Below are 21,409 nucleotides of genomic sequence, written 5' to 3'. Positions count from 1 at the left end.
ATTATTTCAAGAAAGGAGCAAGTCTTCAAAAGAAGAGGTATATTTGTGTGTGCAGGGTCAGTGAGAGTGGAGGGGGCAGGGAGTGGTGCCCTTACAGAAGACAGGAGGAATGGCACAGATAAATACACATGCGCTTATTATCAATGTGAAGTCATTAAGAAGAATCTTGCCCAGCTTGTAGCTGTGGAAAAAGAAATGGTAGCTATTTTTTGTTGTTGTTATTAAAGCACTTGTCCTGAAAGAAATAATAAATTGTTGGCTGAGCATGGTGGCTCGCGCCTCTAATCCCAGCACTTTCAGAGGCTGGGGTGGGTGGATCACCTGAGGTCAGGAGTTCGAGACCAGCCTGGCCAACACGGTGAAACCCTGTCTCTACTAAAAAGACAAAAATTAGCCAGGCATGGTGGCACACGCCTGTAATCCCAGCTGCTCAGGAAGCTGAGGCAGGAGAATCACTGGAACCCGGGAGGCGGAGGGTGCAGTGAGCCGAGATTGCCCCATTTTACTCCAGCCTGCATGAAAAGAATGAAACTCTGCCTCAAAAAATATATATATAAATAAATAAATACATTGTTGATGAGTGGCTGGAATACTTGATTTCTGGTACAAATGGGTCAGTTATTCTCTTCTGAATAGGTAGAACCTTACCCAATTATATTCTGATGTCAGGTAGAGCTAAGATATTTTATTTTCCTCACTCATTCATTTATTCACTTAATAACTAGGGTTCCTCTATGAGTCAGGATCAGGTTCACTGCGGACATGGATTTAGAACCCATTCTCCATCCTCAGGCAGCTCACACTAACTGGGGGGTCCTTTACATAAATAAATGATTATAAAACATTTTTCCATTTGTAACATTACATTTGAGTCACATTCATGTCTCTGGGAGGCAATATTTGGTTCCTTCTGTTTGTGAAGAACTGGGTAGGGCTGGGGAAAGGAGAGTCTTGGAAGGTGTGATAGAGAAGAAGAGATACCAGCGTGTGGGGTTAACAAAGACAAACAGGTATCAGGCAGTCATGACTGTGTGGATGGTGGGAGGCGGCTGTTGAAAATTCCAGGCAGCGAGAATTGGTGGGCTAGAAGATCTGGATCTTCGAGGAATTCTAGTTCTGTGTAGTTAATGCAGAGGGTTTGAGGGAGGAAGCAAAGGGCAGAGGTGCTAGCAGAAGAAGCAGCTGTCAGATCACAAGTTATTTGCCATGCAGAGAGTTTTGACTTTACCTTACAGGCAGTGGAAACCAATAGAAGGATTTTAATAATGAAAAGAAATGTCCCAGTTATGGGCATAACATGCTAGAATTAGATTATATTTTCTGGGTGTGACAGAACTTGTGAGGATGATGGTGTACAGGCTCACCCCAGCCCTGGTCTAATAATGCAGCAGTCCAACTCAGAATGTCCTGCCAGGAACATGTATTGCATAAGTCCAGAGTTGTATAGATCCTAGAGCTGGTTAGCATACCTGTTTGGCGATATCATTAGGGACCCAAGTCATTTTCATCTTTCTCTTCTATGTCTGGTAGCAAGATGATGGCTACCTTCACATATTCAGAGGAACAAGAAGCCGTCTCTTCCGGTGGATCTCTTCTAGGTGTGTAGAAGTGTTTGGGGAAGACTTTCAGCACACTTTCTCTCATATTTTCTTGGCTGGCACTGTGGTCTCTGACTGTGCCTCGCCCAGCCACGGACAGGGAATGAGACTGTCCAGAGGTTGAATTAGTCATTACCCATTACCCATTAGTATAAGATACCTCTTCTGAGTATGTTATGTGACCACAGGATGTTAGATATCTAAAGAAAACTGGAGTTCTGTTAAGATGGGAGAAACAATTACTTGAAACCCTTAATTCTGTCTCTTTACAGTCTTTTCTGCAGTGTCCTTACTGGTGCAGAAAACTATAACAAATTGAAGCCAGATTATAGCCCTCTGTCATTTTGTCTTTACTGAGAACTGGGGAAATGCACTAGTGTCTTTTGTAATGTAGCAGCATCAAAGGTTGCAGAAAAGTGGAAATTGAGATTTGATTGTAATGCCTTTCTTCTTTCATCACTAAGATGCTAGGGCTCCACTACGTTACTGTCGTTTTAGCAAATGGGTATTTCCACTTCCACAGTTACACTTTTGTGTAGGGGTTATTCTCAGGTGTATTTTGAAGGGCAGAATGAACATACATTTGTGATTGAAGCCTTGAAACAGTTTTGCCAAATTCACCTGTTTGACCATTTATAATTAGATTACAGTTTAATAACTACTTCTGTTTTTTTTAAAAAACAAAACAAAACAGAAAGAAACCTACATCACACACTATGAAAATGTTCACCATTTCCTTACTTTGTCTTTCCATGGCAATATTTATTATAACACACCAGTGGTGCCGAGCAGAGCACCTTGTATAATTCATCACCCAGACACCTCTGCTTTAGCAAGTAAAAATAACACAGATGAGCAACCTGAAGGACTGTCTGGAGTGCAGCAGCAATTAGAGTAGACACTTGACTCTGGGACATTGGTGTTTTCGTACCTTGAGAAGTATCATCCATCACTTTCATTCTTGGGCAAAACATTCTAGCTAAAGAAAACTCAAGAAAATTAGGTTTTAACAATTAAATCTCTTAAGGACCTTCTTTTTTCTTCCAAATATGAGCTTGTACTCTTGCTCTATGCAAAGTGGAATGCTCTCAGATTTTGGTTCTGCCCTGAATTTTCACATTGTACTGTTATATTCTATTTCAACCTTAAGTTGAAAGTAAAACAAAACAATTGTTCTAAAGCCTAACTCTGACGTTAGGAAGTTGTAGATACTTTCAGTCCAAATTAAAGTAATCATAGGAGAGAGCATAAAAGTCATTTGAAGGTGATTGTTTTAAATAATTATAAAACTAATAGTGGGATTTATAATAGCATTCTCGAAGGCAGGAGAACCTCATGTTAGATTGTTGCATTCAGAATCAGAAACCCTTGTGATAGGGATAGTTGATGTGAGGGCTTTTGCCATGATGGTTAATCTTCATCTTGCCCCTTAGTATCCCCATCTGTACCTTGGGGATAGCATCATCATCAATCATCATCAATCATCATCAGTCATCGTCATCATTCTCTTCTGAGAATCAGGTGAGGCAATGTAAGTTACAGTGCTTTGTTAACTGCAAAATGCCCTATCTGTGGGAGAAATAAATTATCCTGAATATGCACAAGCTTAGAGATACCAGGATACATCTTGCAGCAAAGCCAACTGTTTCTGTGCATTTTGTGGGCATCCTAAGAATCTGAGGCCGGGCGCGGTGGCTCAAGCCTGTAATCCCAGCACTTTGGGAGGCCGAGACGGGCGGATCACGAGGTCAGGAGATCGAGACCATCCTGGCTAACACGGTGAAACCCCGTCTCTACTAAAAATACAAAAACTAGCCGGGCGAGGTGGCGGGCGCCTGTAGTCCCAGCTACTTGGGAGGCTGAGGCAGGAGAATGGTGTAAACCCGGGAGGCGGAGCTTGCAGTGAGCTGAGATCCGGCCACTGCACTCCAGTCCGGGCGACAAAGCGAGACTCCGCCTCAAAAAAAAAAAAAAAAAAAAAGAATCTGAAGTTCTGTGGTGTTTTGTTTTTATTTCAGAAGGGCAGTACTTGGAGATACTTTTGAAATTGCAGTAAAATGTCCATCCCCATAGGAAGTGGTTGCAGAGAGCAACTACACTTGGCAGTTTAAAAGGAGGCTATACCAAGCACATCTCAATTATAAATGGATGAAAATAATATTTACCCTAGGCTTTTTAAGGACTTACTACTTTTTACATTATTTCTGAAAAGAGACATAGCTGGCCCCAATCAGCATCCATTCCTGTTGTCTCTTAGAGGTCATGGCTAAGAGGTGAGCTTGGTAGATTTGCCCAAGCTGGTAATGAGAGATACAGATCTGTTGAAAGGCACAGGCTCCCATTGTCATCTTACGCCTTGTAGAAACACTTCTGGTTCATCTCAAGTGTCAGGTTTGGGTGACCATTCTGGTTCCTCACCTCACCCTCACTGTGGGAGGGCATTACAGCATCCTCAGAACTCCTGTAGCACTTTCTCTCTGTCTCTTTGTTATGCTTTCTGCTGTTTATTAATACATACTCTTTTCTTTTTCTTTCATTCCTGGCCTCACTTCCCCTAAAAATTGGGGCGGTTTATAGGTAACCTTGAAGATAATAAAAAATAATGATATATGGTAAAAACCAGGGCAAATAAAAAGTAAAATGAAAAAATGAATGATGAATGTTAGCAAAGTACATGTTACAAAAGCCTTTGCATTTGCTGGCAGTGGACACTGAATTTGGCTCAAATATTCATTTGTCTCAGGGAAGCAAGAGGAGCTTGAAAATATGAAACAGGTCAGTGCTCCATCTCACATGAATAAGCTCAATGTGAAAACCCAGATGCTAATTTCAATTTAAACCCAATAATGTTAAAATAGTATTTCATAATATTTAATACATTCATTAAAGATGATGGACTAGGACACATTCTTATCATTAAAGAAAAATCTGCCAGAAAGTGACAAGCTAGCATCATTCTTAAAATGAAGATACCAAAACAGCTTTCCCATAAAAAACTGAGACTAAACTGGGATGCTATATGATGCTGATATTATTCACCATTACTATTTCTCCTTGATCTGGAAAACTTACAAACACATTAGAGGTAGAGTTCATCGATAGAAACAAATATTTTAAACTATAGGTAATAAGATTTTCTATCCCTGAAGAAGCAAAGGATAAGCTAATGTGGTTTAGCTAGGTAGTGAATAAACAAAACTTAGTAGATGTTCCATATGTCAGCAATAATTAATTATAAAATGGAAAAAAAGATTATTTAACAGTAGCAATGAAAATGTAAACTACTCTGGAATAATCCCAATGGAAAACATCTTGGAAACTTAGGTGAAGAAAAATAAGACTTTACCAAAATATACAATAGACATTTCAAATAAATAGAGAAGCAAAATGTTTTCTTCCTGGTAAGAAAACAATGTGAAAAAGATGCAAGTTCCTCTACATTAGTGGACAGGCTCATATCGCATTCCACAGTAGCACTGGGAATCAGGGTGAAAACTTCACAGAATGACTCTAGACTTCATTTGAAAGAATAAGGGTATGAGAATTGGTAAGGGAAAACTGATAAAGAATAGCAATAGAAAAAGAATGTAAATAAAAATATATTTTTTAAACTTTTTTTTTTTTGCAAGAAAGTTCGAAGAATTCCTTTTTTTTTTTTTTTAGACAGGATCTCACTCTGTTGCCCAGGCTGGAGTGCAGTGATGTGATCTCGGCTCACTGCAACCTCCGCCTCCTGGGTTCAAGCGATTCTCTTGCCTCAGCCTCGCGAGGACCTGGTATTACAGGAATGCACCACCACACTGGGCTAATTTTTGAATTTTTGGTAGAGATGGGTTTTTGCCATGCTGCCGAGGCTGGTCTCGAACTCCTGACCTCAAGTGATCCGCCTGCCTCAGCTTCCCAAAGTGCTGGGAGTACAGGCATGAGCCACTGCACCTGGCCCAAATAACCCATTCTTTTTTCACCCAGGTTCATCTATGGTTATGTTAACATTTTGCCACATACGTTTTATCATTCATCCTCTTTCTCTCTCCCTGTCTTCACACACACACACACACACACACACACACACACACACACAGTCATGAATTGTTACAAAAATGTTTCTTTTAGCCAAAAAAAAAAAATTGTTTTAAAAAATGTAACCTGAAGAAAATTTCAAAATAGAACTATTTTAAATCAGTTCTAACTCCGGCCTCTTGTCTCTGAAAGAGCAAAAGGTGCTGGAGCCCTGCCTGGCAGGAGGCTTGCCCGGGAAGGCTGTGGAGAAGGAAGGGACTCTGCTGCCACAGAGCGAGCTCCATCTGGAAGTGGTGTCCGGAGTCTGGCTGAGCACCTCTGCTTGCCCTTAGAGATCTGAGAGAGACTCACTGCTGCCGAGTTCTCCCTAAAGCAGGTCCACGGTGTTGCTGTCAGGAACCTTTCTTGGATGAAACTTACGTCCACCTTCCCTTCTAGTCTTTTCCAATGCTGGTGGATGTCGTTTTCCTAAAATCCCAGTGCTTATATACATGAGGAAGTTTAAATTCAGGATGCAAGCGTCTTATAGCAGGAGAAACATCAACAAAATCACAAATGTAACAGGATTCCAATCAATGACGGAGGAAGTTTGCAGGATGGCACCATCAAGTCTCATCAGTAAAATGAGTATCAAAGTAACTAGTCTCATTCCAAAGGTGTAAAGTGCAAAAACCATCTTTCCCTGGTTCCAGAGATGCCAATCTCTTCTAAATCTCAAGCTTGGACCTATGGGTTATGTTTTTTTCCAGAGTAGTAATCACTGTCATCAGCATTTCTTGTAGGATCCTGATGTACCAGTCCATACCCTCCAAAGTCCTCATAAGTTGTAAAAGTAGAATATTAGTATGGATGGCAGCATGAAATTGGAGGGAAAGTATAAGCAGAATGCTAGAAGTTTCTAATAGATAGTAAAATAAACTAACGTCACTAAAAGAAAGTAAAACCACAGAAATCAGGATGTCAAACTGCACTGAAAAGGTAATGAAATGCTAACTGTAAAGTTTTCAAAACCAAAATATACATGAGTGAAACAAATGGAGAAAAAAAAAAAAAAAAAAAAAAAAACAGAAGCATACCCACAGCTAAAGTCTTTAACACACTTTTCGCAAGTGTCAGGTTTTCCCTCAGGGAGTCTGCAGTGGTTAGGGGAGCAGCTGAGGACAGAAAGTTCTAGAATGCTTTTATTTCTCATCCTTAACCTGGGGCCTTTGGTTGTAAAGATTTACCTGGTGGTTGGAGTAGATTAGAAGGTCAGTGCTAATCAGGTCTCCCAACCTTGGGCACTTGAACTTCAATCAAAAACCACTTGCTGATTTTGGCTGGGCATGATGGCTCATGCCTGTAATTCAACCACTTTGGGAGGCTGAAGCGGGCAGATCACTTGAGGTCAGGAGTTTGAAACCAGCCTGGCCAACATACTGAAACCCCCGTCTCTACTAAAATACAAAAATTAGCCAGGTATGCTTTTGGGAGCCTGTAACCCCAACTACTTGGGAGGCTGAGGCTGGAGAATCGCCTAAACTCATGAGACAGAGGTTGGAGTGAGTCAACATCGTGCCACTGCACCCCAGCCTGGGCAACAGAGTGAGATTCCATCTCAAAAAAAGAGAAAGCATTTGCTTTTTAAAAAAGAGGGAGACCACTGCCATTTACTGGATGCTTTCTATGTAACAGAGAATTCCCAGAGTCAATAATAAGCATGTTACCTCTGTTAACCCCCTCAGCGTCTCCATTTACAAATAAGGAACCTGAGATGAAGGAAGAGGTTAAGCAGACTGAGGTGTTGCAGGTATTGGATGGAGTGAATTATTGTGAGACTCTCCTGTGCTGTTTGCCCTTAACTATGGTGCAATACTATCACCCACTGCTTTCACTTTTTTTGTAAATATTCTGTCTTCCTTACAGACTGTAAGCCCTTTGAGGACTAGACTCATAGGGAATTCATCTTCCATCTTAAATTCTAGCCCCGTGTTTTACATGTAGTCTGCATTTAATAAGTGTTTGTGGCATGAATAGAGTAGCTTTCCGTTTGCTTCAGGGTCAGTTCCAAAAATATTCCTCAGACATCGCTAAATTTTTAATGAACTTTGCATTTTACCCTGAAACCTCTCAAACAACATTCTTGTTTTCTTCTAAAATCAGTGAGAATGAGTTATACTAAAGGGCTTCTCTTCATTCCTCTGCCTCCCCCTCCTCCACAGGGTAATTTGGTTGAGAAGGCCCACTGAGTCCAAATTTGAGTTAGAAAATATCAACACTACAGTATGTTCCCCCAAGAGGAAAAAAAATGATCTATTTTCAATCTTGTGTTTCAGAACACACAGCTGTGTGACTTCCTAATTTATTATATCCCCAACTGCCTCCAGACAGCTCTCAGCTTGCTGCTTTTTTTCTACCCACTCCCGCTCTATGGGAAATGAGTTCGACTTTAACCAGCACAGAGTTCAATCTCTGTTCTAGGCAGAACTCCAGCAAGGACTCCGAGAGGCCAGTAAACAGCCCTTCTGCAGAGCTGCCTCCTCCTCAGCAGGTGCACCTATCCACCAGGACTTGATGGGAGCCAGGTCCTCTCGGATGGTGGCTGTCGGAAGCCAGATTATCAGGGGCAGCTCCAGCTGGCAGGTCTTCTGGCTGCCTGTCTCTCTGGAGTGAGCTCGCTCTCTTCCTCCCAGAGAGGCCTTTCTGACCTGTCTGCAGGGAGCAGGACACAATTCTAGATCCCAGCAAACAAGCCCAATGTGGCTTCCCTTAATTTTGCTTCCCAAGGGTTTTGGCCACAAGAGCAGATTGCAGCTGTGGCCTGAGTGAGCATCTTTAGAAGTGTGAATCACATTTTTTTTTCCCTGAAGAAGCTATTTTGAGCTTTATAATTGCATATTTCCATGCTTTTTTTTTTTTTTTTTTACAGAGTGAGTAAGGAGAATGACTTGCATTTTTTTACATGGAAATCTGCTGGTTTCTTTGCTCTTCTGTCTTGTATAACTTAGTCCGGTGATTCCTGAACTTGGCTGTGTATCAGATTCACTTCAGGGAGCTTCTGTGAAATGCAAATTCTTGCAGGGGAATCCAGAAATCAGCAAGCTTAATAGACTCTGCAGTTGATTCCTAGGCAGCCTGACTGCCCCCTCCCAACTTTGGACTTACCCTTTCCTGGGAATTCAGATCATGGCTAAGTGGATATTACCGTGTGGTGGCAAGAGCCACTCACAGTGCCTAAGAGAGATTAAGCATTAGAAGACCTGGATTCTAGTTCTGGCTCCACTACCAAGCAGCTCTAGACAAGCATCTCCTGTATAGTCCTCATGTCCCTAGGCGGGGAAGTGCTGGGATTGTCCAGGTGGCCACCCACTCAAAACTACTGTGGTACTCCTTGTTACGTAACCAATATGCTGACCGTAACCACCACATTCTTTTTACTTGAACTTTGTTGTCACCTGTTCTTGAGTGACATGTGTATAACCTGAATTGGCTGTTCTATTCTGTACAAGAGAATTATGGACATGCCCACAGGCCTTGTTATAAAGGGCTCCTGGGGAATAGGCAACCTCAAAGCACGCACCAAAGGATTGACCTCTCCCCTGCAGGTATGATGACTGTCAGCTTTTGGACAGACATTTAAGCAAAATGGGCTTTTCCATTTGTTTGTTTGTTTGTTTGAGACAGGGTCACCCAGGCTGGAGTGCAGTAATGCAGTCACAGCTCACTGCAACCTCTGCTTCCCAGGTTCAAGTGATCTTCCCATCTCAGCTTCCCAAGTAGCTGGAACCACAGACACATGCCACCACACCCAGCTAATTTTTGTATTATTATTTTTTTTTTTTGGTAGAGGCAGGGTTTGACCATGTTACCCAGGCTGGTCTCGAACTCCTGGAACTCAAGCAAGCCGACTGCTTCGGCCTCCCAAAGTGCTGGGATTACAGATGTGAACCACTGTGCCCGGCTGTGAAATATGCCTTTCTCATTCTGCATGTTTTTCTACTTTGAAATATCAACCATCAGAATATTTTTAGAGGAATTAAACATTAATTTTGCCAGAAGAGATATAGGAAGTGGTTTAAAAAAATCCCTCTGTTTTCGTTATTTTCTGCTCAACTAATTTCTCCCCCTCTATTTTCCCACATAAGCATCTCCTGGGCTAGGTTTGGTGGCCACTCTATAATGGCAGTGCAGCTTTTGGGGGCTGTGGCAGGTGCCTGGCCCATCTTTACGTGGAAACAGCAGTGTTTAAATAAACCTGACACTTGGAGGAACAAATGAACCTAAATGCAAATGCTATTAACATTTCTGCAAGTCATACCTATCCCCAAGAAGCATAGCTCTCATGTTTCCTTGTCTTTTATTGGCAATTTAATTGTTTGAGAAATTGCTTTTTGCCAGAGTCCCTAAGAATCCTACCAAAATGCACTAACTTATTTTCCCATCGACTTGCCCGGGTGAGAACTCATCCTGCTGCTTTTCTGTGTTATTGCCATCATCAGAAGAAACCTCAAATGTAAGGTCTCGCAGGGTTTGTTGTTTTCATCATTTTTTTGTTTTTGTTTTAGATCAGGAATTTGCCTTAATGCATATTGTATTAGTCCATTTTCACGCTGCTGATAAAGACATACCTGAGACTGGGTAATTTATAAAGAAAAAGAGGTTTAATGGACTCACAGGTCCGCATGTCTGGGGAGACCTCACAATCATGGCAGAAGGCAAAAGGCACGTCTTACATGGCAGCAGGCAAAGAGGGAATGAGAGCCAAGTGAAAGGGGTTTATCTCATGAGACTTATTCACTACCATGAGAACAGTATGGGGGAAATCACTCCCATGATTCAGTTATCTCCCACTGGGTCCCTCCCACAACACATGGGAATTATGGAAGCTAAAATTCTATATGAGATTTGGGTGGAGATGCAGTCAAGCCGTATCACATATACTATACCAAATTCTCCTATGTGATTTTACTATAAAAATGGACTAATATGCATATTAGTTTATATCCTGACTCTTTTCACTTAATGTATTAGAGACATCTTTCCTTTCAGAAAATATGTTCATTTGTAGTTCATTCAAACTTTTAATAATTGCATAGTATTCAATTTTATTGATAAGGTCATTTTGTGGATATGGATATAAATAGTATTTCATTTTATGTAAGTATGTTTCCTATTGACAGGTATTGACATTGTTTGCAAATTTTTGTTTTTATAAAGAGCACCGGGATGAACATTTGCTCAGTAAATACACTTAACATGTTAGCACTGGGGCTATAGCAGTGAAATAATCTGACTACTATGCATTCCCTTAAAGAGAATATATTTTAGTTGGAGAAAGATAATAAACAGATAAAGAAGTATGTCATATGGTGAAAAATACAATGGAGAAAAATCCAGCAGAAAAGGGAGGACTCATGAGATTGCCTCATTGAGAAGGTGACATTGATCAAAATTATGAATGAAATGAGGAAGTGGGCCAAGATGGTGTCTGGACAAGAGTTTTCCAGAAAGAGGGAATAGCCAATATGAAGAGCCTGAGGCATGAGGGTTCGCCATGAGAAAGTAAGAACACAGAGGCCAGTGGGGGTGAAGCAGAGAGAACCAGGGGAAGATAGTGTAAGAGTGGGGTAGTGGGTGGCCGGGCACAGTGGCTCACACCTGCAACTCCAGCACTTTGAGAGGCTGAGGCAGGTGGATCACGAGGTCAGGAGTTCAAGACCAGCCTGGCCAACATAGTGAAACCCCGTCTCTACTAAAAATACAAAAAAAAATTAGCCAGTCGTGGTGGCAGGCGCCTGTGGTCCCAGCTACGTGTGGACACTGAGGCAGGAGAATTGCTTGAACTCGGGAGGCAGAGATTGCAGTGAGCCGAGATCATGCCACTGCACTCCAGCCTGGGTGACACAGCGAGACTCTGTCTCAAAAAACAAAACAAAACAAAAAAAAGGGATAGTGGGTGAGAGATTCTTCAGGCACCCATGGGCCCTTGTAACCAATTTGGCTTTTACTTTACGTAGAAAGAGAAGCCATTGGGCAGATTGAGCATACATATGACATGTGATTTATAATTTCAAAGAACTGTGTGGCTCATCTATTGAGATTAGACTGTGGGAGGTCAAATTAATACACCCCACTACAATAAGCAAGTTGAGAGATGATGGTGTCCTGAACCAGAGTGTTAGCAGTGGCAGTACTGTAAAAAGGTTGGATTCAGGATTTATGTTAAAGGTAGGGCCAACAGGATTTTCCTGGATGACTGGATGTGGAGTGGGGAATAAGAGGAGTGAAGGATGGATGACTAGAAGCAGGGAGTCATCACTGAAATTGATGGAGGGGCATAGAAGATTAGGGGTTCTGTTTTATTTGTGTTAGTTTTGAGATGTTGTTTAGACATCTAATTGGAGATGCTGATTTCAAAGTTGGATATATGTGTCTGGAGTTTAGGGGATGGTTTTGAATTGGAGATTTAACTTTGGGCATCACCAGTACATAGATAATAGTTAAAGCTATGAGACTGAATGAAAGCATCGAAGATGCCCTAGAATTGATCCCTAGAGCACCCCAAGATTTAGAGGCTGGGGAGAAGAGGAGGCTGGGGAAGGAACTGAATGTGGGGCTCCAGGGGCATAGGAAGAAACTCAAGAGAAAGTTCAATTTAAGGTGAAGGAGCGATTGCAGTGTCATGTGCTTCAGGTGGTGGGGTTAAATGAGGACTGATAACTGACCATTGATTTTAGTAAGGTGGAGGTCAGGGTGACCTGAACAAGAGTGATTTCACTGGAGTTGAGGAGGAGAGAGCCCAACTAGATGAGTTAAGAGCAAGTAGGGGCAGAGGCATTGGGACGGTTAGTAGAAACGCATGCTGCTCGGTGTGGGCCGATGATGGCTGTGAGGAGATAGTGAAGAGGGGGCTTTTAGAAACTTTTACACAGTTTGACATCACCATAGCCTTCAATGAAGCCCATGATCATTTTTCTGGTGATTACATTTCATTATACTTTTTTTTCAAGAGTGTCTGTTTCTAAACAACAAGTTAGAAATTGAAAACAAACTGGTTTTCACTGCAGATAGTTTGACAGGCACTGATATAGATGACCATTTAAAGGGGCTTTGCTTCACAGTGATATAGAAAATAAGGTGGAAGCTGGAAGGGAAGTTATAGTCAAGTGAGATTTCTTCATCAGTGGGGGAAATAACAGCATGTTTATATGCTCCTGGGGAAGATTTGGTAGAGAGGGAAAATTTGATGAAGAAGGAGACCTGTATCTCTGTCTTTACACACACCTTGATAATTTCCTTAGCCAAGTTGTCTACCAACAGATTCTGAATTAGTGCATACTTTTAGTATTTTTAAATTCACAGGTAATATATGTTCAATGCTAAAAAATTTAAACATGCAGAGAAGCAGAACCAATAATTATATATTATCCTGCCACCAAGAGGGATTCATATATACCTTTCCACATTTTGGGGCATTAAAATAGGATTAAAGTATGTATTTTTTAAATATTCTATTATTTAATATATTGTAACTATCCACGATAACAAAAATGTAATTGTATCGTTATTTAATGTTTGCTTAGTGTTTCATTGTATCTACTATAATTAATTTGACTAGACTCTTATTGCAGGATATTTAAGGACATTTCTCTTTTTCATGAGAAATAGCAGTGTGATGAACATCCTTATAATTCCATGTGATTATTTCCTGTAAATTAATTCTTAGAAGAAGTTCTGTGTCAAATGGTCTGAAATCTTAAAGTTTTTTGTTTATTTACCAAATTAACCCCTGGAAAAGCTGAAGCATTTGCACTTCACTGAGCAGTCATGTAGATTCAGATAAAAGGCAGTTTTTGAACTAATTAAAAAATTGGGGGTGGAGGAAGAAACCTAACTGAGATAGTGGGATTTGAGGTGATCCATATATAGGAAGATATTAAGATAGATGATAATAGATATAGACACGATAGAGACTTTCGGATTAGGCATGGTAGATTTATGCATATTTATGATAGAGATTTATAGGTAGAGATTTATCGATAGGGATTTATGGATGCTCTTTCTTCATCTCCACTATAGCCATATTATTACTTTCGTGTGCCCTAGGTACTTTTGCCTTTACGGGTCCCTTCCTTCATAAAACAGTATTAAAACTTACATTTTATGACTGCATTATTATAAAGATGGATATAATCCTGGCTGGATTCATTATTATTCTATTTATGTTTTCCTTCTGATGTAAATGAAATTAAAATATTTTCAGGGGCATCTGAAAGCATTGCGGGCCTGCAGCACTGTGCCTGCCAGGCCTCCTGACTAGGTCAGTCCCAATTCTGTTTCTCTGTACTTTTTATATTTTTGATAATGAATAGACATTACTTATAAAAAATAAAAGAGGAAAATATCAAACTAAATGTATAAATATTAATGCTTCCTAGGTAGGTTTCTTTCCCTCTGCTCATGACGGCAGGAGGTACCTTCCCCTTTGCTCGTATGCTCCGGCTCACTTCTCCCTAACAGTGGGCTAGACTGGAAGGCCTGGCTCCTACAATCAAGAAAAAGTGAAAATGCACTAGCTCCTCTCTCCACCTGTGGCTCCTCCCTGGGTCACCATTCACCCCCTTCTTGGCGCCTGAAACTTGCTGCCATCTTCAGTCACTGCCTCACATCCGCAGCCAGCCAGTGGCCACATCCTGTTGATTCAGTACCCATATTTCTTAAATCCCCTGATTTTTCTGCATATGCACTTCCATCACTCTAATTCAGATCACCATTGTATGGCCTGCATCCTTGCCTCCTCCAGTCCACCCCTGCTTCATCCGGCAACTGTGTGTTTTTTCCTACAGCATTGTCAGACCTGTCTAAAACCCCTCACTGGGCCACGATTCCTCTTAGGCTGAAGCCCAGACTTCTTTGCCACACCTCCATGCCACAGAAATCTCAGTGTGATGTGTGCTTCCTCTTCACCCTGGGCCATGGCCCACACTGGGTCCTCATTCCAGAATGTCCTTTCCATCCCTGTGCTTGTGCAATTCAGACCCACTTCTCAGCCTCTCTCCCTGAGGGCACAGCTCCCTGAGATCTGGGCTTGATCCTGCCCTTCCCCTTGTTGAGGCACATCTCACACTGTATTGAATTGCATATTTTCATATATTTATTTGCAGCTTTTCTCCCTCCAGCTCCATCTGCCCCATAATTAGTATCAGTTCCATCCCAATTCTAGTATAAGATTGTCCTTTAATCCAACATGTATGTAAAGCTTGGAGAGGCTGCACGGTTTGGAGTGGGGCAGCTAGTGACTACCATGCTGAACTGGACAGAAGACAGTTTTGTTAAAAAGTTAAATTCTTTGTTTCTGGGGGCACAATTGGGACAGTAAATAATCAGTAAAACCTCCCAGTCAGCACAGGCAGTCACGTGGAATGGTAGAAGACCACGGGAAGGGTCTTAGCCACAGTGCCAGACACATAGCCTGTGCTCAGCAGATATTGCCTGTCACCATCATCGCGATGGAGGCAGCATTGGGAACCCCGTCAGCCAGGAGTTTGCCCTCTCAGGGCTGTCTGTGGTGGGGGATGGTGCACCCTGAGGATGATACCATCACTGGCAGGGAGTCGGAAGGAGGTGAGACACCAGCAGATGGGTCCTGCTGCTACTAGATTCTCACCAATGGAACTGAAGATCTTTGTTCTCTGTGTGTGGAATGGAGCCCCAGTTTCTTTGCTGCTCCTAGCCTTGAGGAGAAGTTAAAATCATAGCCAATAACACTTACTGAACTATTTTGGCTGGCTAGAGGTTTGGGTTTTCAGGTGGTAAGGAAACAAATTTAAACAGCCAAACAAGATCAGTCTAACCTTCTGTCTGCTGACTGTGCTGTTTTTCTCTTAAAACACTGGTCATCGTGGCTGGTGAGATGGGCAGAAGAGACCATTTCCTGAACCTTTATTATTTCATCGGATCCCTTGCCACGTGGTTGTCTGTATTTATGCTTGAGATAATAATATAATTTCTTTCATTTTTGACTATTCCTCTTTAGTCATGACCTTGAGTCCTTTGATTTCATGAGATGTGGTTGTGGAGGCTTTTTATCTCAAGAAATAGGAAAAAAAATAACTGGAAGGAGGCAGTCAAATGGATTACTCTCTTGAAGTAATTGCAAATAGTGACTCATCCGGGGTAACGAAATCACTTTACTGAATTTCGGATAGTGGTTTCAAGATGGAGTAAAATAATTTTTAGAGTGCTTCACAAGTAGCAAAGGGAAGTGTTTCATTAAATCAGTTTTACATTCGTCTGCCTGTGTACCGGGATGCAGTACAAAATGTGTTGCATACTGTAGGTCACGGCTGAAATAGTTTAAAAAGTTCCCCTCACCACTGCCCCATTATAAGGCAGTTCACCTGGAAATTACTCACTCAATAGAGCATTGTCTGTTTTCACATTAATGTGTGCATTACACTTTTTTATTCAAATTCATTATTTTCTGTCAGGGTTTATCTTAAGGGACGAGTTGCCTGGCACGCAGTGATGCGAGGAAGGCTGATCGTCATCTGTCGCCATCCGATTCCTGCCCACAGCCTTTCTGTTGGTGCCCCTTCTGGCTCTTTGTGATGTCCCCATAGCCCTAGGCTTCTCCCCCTTTTAGAAGGGCTTCTTGATAGATTAGAAAATAAGAATGTATGACATTTCCTACATGCACATAAGAAGAAGCCACAAGACATATCTTTTAAATAAAAGGACAGTGTCCATCCTTTTAGCTGCCAAATAGAACCTTGGTCTCATCCTCCTGGAGTTAGGCCTTAAAACAGCTTCTGTGTTTCTCATTTGTCTCAGTATATTGCCAGTGTTTTATTGGAAAGATATTCCATTTAAAATATTTCCAAATGAAAACCATCAACTACTATCTACGTAAAAGCCCTGTATCTAAAACCCAAGCAGAAATGGCTGGCTAAATATTACACACCTTTCACAGCTCCTGGACATCCTCACACATAATCCAGGGAAAGGGAATAAGTGTGGCATGAGAAAGCAATTTCAGGGTCCCAAATAATAAGAAAATGATTGAATAGTCATTTATTCCCATTCAAGCCAAGGTCTGTGGAAAAACCCTTACTGCTTTGGGCCTTGAAAGTCTCTGTAATCTGGCTTCTGCCTGCTTTTTTGCCCTAATTTTCTAATGCAACTCAAAAGAAAACTAAACTCACGACCAAAATCAGCTTGCATTTTCCCATTTGCAACTCCCTAAACAAGCTAAACCACCTCACTTCTGACTCCTCCTTGGTATGTTCTCAGCCTAGCTGCTTCTGGTCTAATATTAACCCCACATTCACAGCCAGGTTATTGCCACCACCACACAAAACTCTGGGGGCCCTGGATCTAGGCTAAGTATAATTCAGTGCACTTCTGTGGGGCACCTACCGTGTTGCAAGCATGGTGCCCAGATAGGACAGCAAAGACAACAGGATTCTTGTCTTCATCCCCTCACCCTCCCGAGAACCCAGGCCACAGAGTTATTAGGCAAATACCTACTGTACGTCAGCTATGTCCCAGATCTCATTCCAGGCACTGGGAGTTTATTGATCTGGTGAAGATAACTGAAAAGTGAATCGTGAATTATTTCTTACTTGTTTGTATTCTAGCATCATTTTAAGCTACTGAGCAAAGAGTAGTTCTATAGAAACAAAACACAATGTTAATGAAACTGTTTTGCCCACAGAGTAATCCTTTGATTTCTACCACTGTTTAGACAAGTGACATAGCATAGATTTTATTTCCAAATATTTTCTATATTTAATTATACTATATATTTATACCCTATATATGAATTTATATATATAAAACATATGAAAGTATATGAATAAGTGTATATATGTATAAATATGCATAAATATATGGTATATTGATATATAAATATATTTATATAATTATACATTTAAATAGATTTGTATAATTATGTATTTTTGCATACTATATATTTATACTGTATATTTAATTATACTGTATTACAACTTTTGAGAGGATCAGTATTTTCATTTTTTAAAACAGTCACATAATTGTTCTTGAATTTTTTTTCTGCCATTTCCCTATTCCTAAAATAATCACACAAAATCTGGACTGTATAAGATATATAGAAATATATTTTAATATTATAAAATCAATACATTAAAAATTGTAGTGACCAGGTGCAGAGTGGCTCTTTCCTGTAATCTCAATACTTTGGGAGGTCAAAGCAGGAGGATCTCTTGAGGCCAGAAGACAAGTCTGGGCAACACAGCAAAACCCTGTCTCTACAAAAACTAAAATACAATTGCCTAGACATGCTGGTATGTGCCTGTAGTCCTAGCACAGACCCAGGAGTTCAAGGGTCACGGTGAACTATGGGATGTTCGTGAAGGATACAGTGCCCCCATACTCTAGTCTGGGTGACAGAGCAAGACCCTGTCTCTAAGGAAAAAAAAAAAAAAAACAAGCACACACATGTACACACAAACAACAATAAAAACCAGATGCTTGTCTACTGTTGAAAATGTAGAAGTTTTAGAAAATGGGAATGATATTTAAAGGAGAAAATTAAAGCCCCTTACTATTCTGCCACCCTGAGATAATAGCATACGCATAGCGATGTGTTCTCTTTTAGCCTCTACTGTGTCTATATATTTGTATCCTCACATTATCTGCATAAATACATATGTTTGCATATACATGTATAGATAAGAAATATGGGGTCATACCGCCTCTGAAGTTCAGAATCCTAGTTTCTTTTTTCCTTCCCTCAAAATTATCATCAATAACTTTTTTCCATATCTTAACATATCTTTCAAGGGCATATTCTTTAGTGGCTAGATAGCATCCCATTGTGTATATATATATATATCCTAAGTTATGTACAAAAGATGTCTATTTCTATATATTTAGGTTGTTTCGAAATTTTTACTGTAAAAAACACCTCTGGCTACCACCAGAATGAATCCAAAGGATTCATTTTTAATCCTTTCCTTAGCACAAATTCCTAGAAGTGAAATTGCTAGTCAGTGAGCATGTATGGTTACTAGAAAGATATTGCTAAACTGCCCTATGAAAAGTTTCCTTTGATGTTTCTGACCCCTTAGCCAGGGGTATGATAAAAAGAATAGCAACAATAAAAGAAAACGAAGAAACCTCTTTTGTCACCTTGAGAGTTCAGGATATTGTCTTATTCTTGGCTGTTTTATGAGAAAGGTTAAACATTTTTTGACATAGGTATTGTCCATGTGTATTTTGTGTGTCGAAATGGTTGATTCTGTTGTCATTGCATGTGAGTGGTACCCGCCTTATGTTTTGTGAAGAAGAGAAACCAGTGGCACCCCCTCACTGCAGGCTCCTTCTTGTTAATGGTGACACATGGTATTGACAATGGAACTATGAAGGTTGACTCTTTAAGTAATAAGTGGAATAGATGATTCCTCGTTTGGGATGCGTATGGAGTGGTGGTTTTACTTACGTAGTTTACTGCTGTAAAAATATTGAAATAGAGGTACTATATTGATTTGCATTCCGAGTTCATAAGAAGTCAAGTATCGAGGGGCCTGTGTTAGTGTGTTTTCACTCTGCTGATAAAGACATCCCGGAGACTGGGCAATTTACAAAAGAAAGAGGTTTAATGAACTTACAGTTCCACGTGGCAGTCACATCGTATGTGGATGGCAGCAGGCAAAGAGAGCTTGTGCAGGGAACTCCCATTTTTAAAACCAGATCTCATGAGACTTATTTACTATAATGAGAACCGCACAGGAAAGACCCACCCCCATGATTCAATTGCTTCCCACCAGGCTCCTCCCACGACACGTGGGAATTGTGGGGGTTACAAATCAAGATGAGATGTTGGTGGGAATACACCCAAACCATATCAGGGCCCAAGCCCTATTTTCAGAGGAGACCCTTTTTTGGTGCTTCATGCACTTTAACACTCTGTTTTTTGAATTGCCAAAAGCCTATAGAATACTTGGGTTAGTATCTAATTTTTGTTAAGTTTTAGATTCTTTTTGAGTTAATACTTTTAGATTTAAAAGAAAGAATGCTCCTCCTCATTCTCAAGAAGAACTTGTTTACTCTTGAGCCTCAGCTCCCAGCTTAAGGGCTCTCCTGAACCTTTTTGAGTAGACTAATATTATATATGTTGTGTGTGTGCGTGTGTGTGTGTGTGTATTTAAAGGCTGGATAATATTCCAGAGTAATGTCTGATCTAAGATAGTGTTTGAAATGGGGGCATTAACAAAGTTAGTTTTGCCTGCAGGGAATTTTTCTTATTTTCATCTACTAGCAAGATACTGGGGGATGATCTTTTTAGCTAATGTTAGTTGAGAAAATATCAGGGGCCTGGATAGCTCAGTCGGTAGAGCATCAGACTTTTACTCTGAGGGTCCAGGGTTCAAGTCCCTGTTTGGGCGGATGCTATTTGGCTAGGCACGGTGGCTCAAGCCTGTTAATCCCAGCACTTTGGGAGGCCGAGCCGGCGGATCACGAGGTCAGGAGATCGAGACCATCCTGGCTAATATGGTGAAACCCTGTCTCTACTGAAAAAAATACAAAAAACTAGCCGGGCGCGGTGGCTGGCGGGCGCCTGTAGTCCCAGCTACTCAGGAGGCTGAGCCAGGAGAATGGCGTGAGCCCGGGAGGTGGAGCTTGCAGTGAGCTGAGATCCGGCCACTGCATTCCAGCCTGGGCGATAGAGCGAGACTCAGTCTCAAAAAAAAAGAGAAAATATGGTAGCACGAGTTTTGTTTTTTTCAAGTTACACCAAATACAGGAAGATGTTATTAAATTGTATTGTCTTCCTTACTTGTTGAATGTGCTTAAATCTTTTAGCTTAATGAAATATGAGGAGCGGGGAAGGCAGAGAGAGCATTGTGCACCCCCACTGAGCTCTCTCTGGAGTTGAATTCTCCTTAGGAGATCTGAATCAAAACATCCAAAATTGATTCTCTTCTTGAACAATAGTCCCACTCAAGACTCTGAAACACAGTTATGAAATCTCTTGCTAGTTTCTTTGTGAGAGCATGAGGCCAGTTTTGGGGAAAATACAATTTTTTTCCCCTAAGATTGTGGGCGTGGTGAAGAGTATGAGATTTGTATGTGTAGGGGTGGAGGTGGAAGGGATGAATAATATATTTTCTTTCTTTTCTACCTACTATTCACGTAAATGGAATCCCACAATATGTAGCTTTTTGTGTCTCTCTTCTTCCACTCAATATATTGTTTTTGAGTCATTCAGGCTATTACCTACTGGTTTAATGCCAGATAAGATTCAGTTTTCTTTGTTCTCCTTTTAAGTCAGAGTTATTGATGGATAATTTATTCAGGAAAATTTACCTTTTTTTTGATGTACAGTTCTTTAGTTTTGGCAGATGTATACAGTCATGTAACCACCATCAACATCAGGATACAGGCTATTTTCAGTTCTCCTAAAAGTTTTCTCTGGACAATGAGTTTTGCCTCTTTGACTAGTAGTTCTCAGTTGGTGGAGGATAATTGGTGGGGGAACGTGGTGAAAGTAAATCTAGGCTCATTGACATAAATCTCCACTCCTCTCATTGAGTTAACTATTGGGATGATGCACTGATTCCTGGATGAGTGTATGCCTCCCCTTTGTGAACTGTATGTAAAGGAATGTCCCAGAAGAGAAAATACATCACAGATGCTCCCCTTAACGGGCTTACCCTCGTTTATTAATCCAGGTGTGGTTAGTTCCAAAGGGTGAGCCAGGGCCCCTCCCTGACAGCAGAGTAAAGCTGGTACCCATCATTCTGAAATCCATCATGCCATCTTTCACTAGA

At 40.9% G+C, this 21,409-nt stretch overlaps 1 protein-coding gene and 1 non-coding gene across 8 annotated transcripts in view; both read left to right on the top strand.

The window, feature by feature from the left end:
* ELMO1 (engulfment and cell motility 1) overlaps positions 1-21,409 on the top strand; it is a 586,094-nt gene that overhangs the window by 348,989 nt on the left and 215,696 nt on the right. The gene's annotated exons all lie outside the window — the stretch shown is intronic.
* TRNAK-UUU lies at positions 19,951-20,023 on the top strand. Its single transcript has one exon. It is a non-coding gene; the product is annotated as a tRNA-Lys (tRNA).

Source organism: Trachypithecus francoisi, unplaced genomic scaffold, assembly GCF_009764315.1.
Source record: "Trachypithecus francoisi isolate TF-2019V2 unplaced genomic scaffold, Tfra_2.0 Lachesis_group4, whole genome shotgun sequence".
Lineage (NCBI taxonomy): Eukaryota > Metazoa > Chordata > Mammalia > Primates > Cercopithecidae > Trachypithecus > Trachypithecus francoisi.
The sequence above is the reverse complement of the archived record's forward strand: the minus strand, read 5'-3'. Positions and strand labels throughout refer to the sequence as shown.